The sequence below is a fragment of the Perca flavescens genome, chromosome 22 (assembly GCF_004354835.1).
Source record: "Perca flavescens isolate YP-PL-M2 chromosome 22, PFLA_1.0, whole genome shotgun sequence".
Lineage (NCBI taxonomy): Eukaryota > Metazoa > Chordata > Actinopteri > Perciformes > Percidae > Perca > Perca flavescens.
The window spans coordinates 26,560,381-26,565,380 of NC_041352.1; the positions used below are offsets into that span (position 1 = coordinate 26,560,381).

General features: G+C 44.1%; 1 protein-coding gene across 1 annotated transcript in view; it reads left to right on the plus strand.

Annotated features, from left to right (window-relative positions):
- Window positions 1-5,000, plus strand: part of lyrm4b (LYR motif containing 4) — a 36,344-nt gene that overhangs the window by 592 nt on the left and 30,752 nt on the right. The window lies entirely within an intron of this gene.

The window sequence follows — 5,000 nt, forward strand, 5'->3', positions numbered from 1 at the left end:
TATATATATATATATATATATATATATATATATATATATATATATATACATAAATAAAGATTTATATGACTAAAGTAAGTATAAATATTCAATATGCCATCTACCCCTTTCCGTCCTACAACACACACACACACACACACACACACGCATACTTACACACACATGTATACACACACACACACACACACACACACACACGTACACACATATGTACACACTAGAGATGGCCCGATACCCTTTTTTGCTTCCCGATACCAATTCCGATACCTGAACTTGCGTATCGGCCGATACCGAGTACCCATCCGATACCAGTGTGTCATATATTTTATTATGTTTTAACAGCTGTATACTACTATCGCTGTATGGATGTGATATTATTTCTATCTTTGTTGTCGGTCTGGCTCAGGTTAAACTCTTTGTGAAAAATGAACAAACAGAAACAATGAATGTCGTAGAACTTTCTTTTATTCTCCAGTTGACAGTCAGTTATAACGGAAAAAAGAACATAAATAAACTACTTTAACGTAGATTTTCTTTTATATTGCACTATAGTCCATATTGCCATTTTGATAAAATTGCAATACAGACTCTGTGTGTGTGTGTGTGTGTGTGTGTGTGTGTGTGTGTGTGTGTGTGTGTGTGTGTGTGTGTGTGTGTGTGTGTGCGCGCGCGCAGCAGCGTGTTGGACAGACGGTTAGTTCTCGACTCGGGGTGCGTGGCCTACTTTGTACCTGACCACTGGCCTGGTTTGTCCCGAGTCTCCTGCTGCTCCGGTCCCGTCAGGACTCAGGACTCAGTGTGTTCTGGCTTTCTGACCGGGACACGCTCTGCATATAATCACAATCACAATCAGAATACTTTATGGATTCCCTCAGGGACAGCTACTCACAGTCACATTTTTATACACACACACACACACACACACACACACACACACACACACACACACACACACACACACACACACACAGGGTGTCCTGAACAAACTCGCCATTTTGAAATAGTTTATCCAGCTGTGTTGTTTTTGCTGCCTTCAGCTTCTTCTGAAACTAAATGTGTCAAAAACACTACACACCTTCCACGGTGTGTGTGTGTGTGTGTGTGTGTGTGTGTGTGTGTGTGTGTGTGTGTGTGAGATTGTATGTGTGTCTGTTGTTCTGTGTGTGGGTAACTGTACTGTACGTGTGTGTGTGTGTGTGTGTGTGTGTGTGTGTGTGTGTGTGTGTGTGTGTTGTTCTGTGTGTGGGTAACTGTGTGTGTGTGTGTGTGTGTGTGTGTGTGTGTGACAGTGTCTTCAGCTGTCAGAACACCCAGAGCTCTGCACTGGACATCAGAGAGCCGACGCTCCCTGCTAGCCTTCATGTGGACCGCCGCTGTGTTGAATTATTGAGTGACACACACACACACACACACACACACACACACACACACACACACACACACACACTCCCCTGCTGTTGCTGCTGGTCCAAATAAAACCAGTTCCATCCAGGGAGAGAAAACACATCTGAAAGTGACTTCATCGTAACACAGACTTCTGTCATGTTAATGCATTTGGACCAGTGGTCTTTGTAGTCCATTAAAACTACAACCACATCTGAGTCTCTGCTGGTACACCTATGGCACCTGATTCTCTAAATCACATGTGTCAAACTCGAGGCCCGAGGGCCAAATGCGGCCCCCTCGCAGATTTTGATCCAGCCCGAAAATCAATTTAGGTTCACAATACATTTTGGCCCGCCTGGTTTTTTGGTGCTTTTCTGAAGTTTTTGTCACTTTTGCAGACGCCTTTTTCCAACATTTTTGGGGCCTTTTCTGGCGTTTTTTTTTTTTTTTTTTTTTCTTTGATGGCTAAGTTACTTTTTTGGGGGCTTTATGGCGACCAAACTGTAAGTGAGAAGGCTATATGAGACACTCAATAATCCAGTAAAAGATCCTTGACTTTTTCGATGAAATAAAAGCATGTGAATAAACTAAACATTTCTGGCCCTTGATGTGATTCTTAGTTTCCAGTGTGGCCCTCTGGGAAATTGAGTTTGACACCTGTGTGTGTGTGTGTGTGTGTGTGTGTGTGTGTGTGTGTGTGTGTGTGTGTGTGTGTGTGTGTGTGTGTGTGTGTGTGTGTGTGTGTGTGTGTGTGTGTGTGTGTGTGTGTGTGTGTGTGTGTGTGTGTGTGTGTGTGTGTGTGTGTGTGTGTGTGTGTGTGTGTGTGTGTGTGTGTGTGTGTGTGTGTGTGTGTGTGTGTGTGTGTGTGTGTGTGATCTCTAATCTGAGGTTAGAAAGGGAATCACAGGTGAGATGGGTAATGGACCAGACATTGTGACTCGTCATAGTAGGTAAAAGCACAGCTGAAAGTGATAACCTTAACGATGGCTCAGGTCCATCAAGTGTCCCAGTAAGATATTTCAGTGAGTCAGCATGAACAATACCAGGACCTCTCCTAAGTGGAATGCAGCCATCAGTAATGGTTTAATACCAGGGTCTCTCCTAAGTGGAATGCAGCCATCAGTAATGGTTTAATACCAGGGTCTCTCCTAAGTGGAATGCAGCCATCATTAATGGTTTAATACCAGGACCTCTCCTAAGTGGAATGCAGCCATTATTAATGGTTTAATACCAGGGTCTCTCCTAAGTGGAATGGAGCCATCAGTATTGGTTGGTCAGTAATGATATTTTCTCCATCTCGTCTGCTCATTGTTAATCTTGCACATTCACAGTGTTTTTGTAGGATTTTATAAATGCATTTATAAAATATAGCATTAACCTTTTTTAGACGATGGCGGACCTCATTATTTGCACCAGCGAGGGCTGGAAATGGTTCCAAGTTCGCTGCAGTGGCCTTTTTTTTGTGGTCCGATTACCCCTACAAAAGCTACCCACCGGTTATTTAATTCCAAATGAACACAAAATCACATTTCTTGTTTATTATTTTATGAGTAAGATAAGAAACCTGAGATATGTAAGTCATTCTCTGCTGGGTTGTTGTTGTTTTATTATTTTATTATAAAGTGCCCCTTGGTCCGGTGCCTTTGGCGTTGTGGAGGTTATGCATCTCCCTTCGCCCGTGTCTTTCTAGGTGAAATTAATTCAGATTTTTTTTTAATTATTTATTTTTTAAAGAATGAGGAAACTGGGGACTTGTTTGTCCAGGATGTGGTGGTAAACGGTGTGTTGTGGATTGACCGGGATGTGCCAGACATCGCTGCAGGCTGTTTTCTGTTATTCTCTGACTAGAATAACAGCTGATGCTTCCTGGGGGGAGAGGGGGGAGAGTTAGGATGGACTTAGACAGCCTTGTCACTGGGAGGGAGGGAGGGAGGGAGGGAGAGACCGAGAGAAGGGAGACAGAGAGAGAGAGAGGGAGGGAGGGAGAGACCGAGAGAAGGGGAGGGAGGGAGGGAGGGAGGGAGGGAGGGAGGGAGGGAGAGAAAGTGAGACAGACAGACGGAGAGAGAGACAGACAGACAGGCAGACCGAGTAAGAGAGAGAGGGGGGAGACAGGGAGGGAGGGAGGGAGGGAGAGAAAGTGAGACCCAGACAGACAGACAGAGAGAGAGACAGACAGAGAGTGAGAGACAGACAGACAGACCTAGAGAGTGAGAGACAGACAGACAGACAGACAGACCGAGAGACAGACAGACCGAGAGAGTGAGAGACAGACAGTGACAGACAGACCGAGAGAGTGAGAGACAGACAGACAGTGACAGACAGACAGACAGACAGAGAGAGACAGATAGACAGGCAGACAGAGTAAGAGAGAGAGACAGAGAGAGGGGGGAGACAAAGTGGGAGGGAGGGAGAGAAAGTGAGACACAGACAGACCGAGAGAGTGAGAGACAGACAGACAGACAGACAGACCGAGAGACAGACAGACCGAGAGAGTGAGAGACAGACAGACCGAGAGAGTGACAGACAGACAGACAGACAGACAGACAGCCAGAGAACATGGAAATAAAGTGAAGTGAGATGAAACATTAATGATTATCTGCAGCAGTTTAACATCAACAGTAAACGCTACATCGACACACAAAGTCCAGTTTTTTTAAAGCATAAATCCGGAGAGTTTGGGCTTCTTGTGAACCTAATATTTCAGCACCGGAGAGAAATGGAAAAGCCTTCCGGAGGCTTCGCGTGTGCAGAGATGAGGAAACGAGCAACGACAGGCAGGAAAAGTAACGCCATTCTGAAACCTCGAGTCCGGCCTTCTCCGTTAAACCGGACGGGACCAGTTTTTGGACGAGAGGATGAAGCTGGGGGGGAGGACCATTGTTGTTTACGCTTAGCCGGTCCTAGGGCTGTCCTCGACTAAAGACATTCCTAGTCGGCTTAGGGCTGGGCGATATGGACCGAAAGTCATATCCCGATATATTTTTGCTGAATATCGATATACGATATATATCCCGAAGTCAAATGTGAAATGTCACAAGTAGTTTTCATAGAAACCGGCTATTTCAGTGATCAGTTGCAAAATCAAATGAATAAATAATAAACAGGTTTCGTCACCTGGTTCAATGCTCAGCTGTTCAAATAACAATATAATGTTTTATTTATTTATTGATTTATTTGACAGGGACCAATGCATATTTATGAACATAGTTGTATAAAAACACCATGTAAATATGCCAGAAGTAGTATGTTTACACACACACACGAGGGATGTGTCTTGGTATCGTAGGTACAGGTCACATTAAAGCATTAAAGCAACATGCACAAACACGCCGAGTCGCCATATGCGGCGCCATCTCAACTCTCTTCTAACTCTCGCAACAGATACAGCATGACATTGGGAGAGGAGAGGGAAACAAAAAAAAGCAGCTCTCAGACTATCCTCATAAAGATAAGAACAGGAAAAAACACCTCGGCACATAAGCACACAAACAGCACATTTGCACTGCTGCACATAACATAACATAATACAACATAACATTACATAAATGTACAGTTGCACATTTAGCTCATTCACTACATTACATTAAAAGGTACACATAGTAGTGACATAA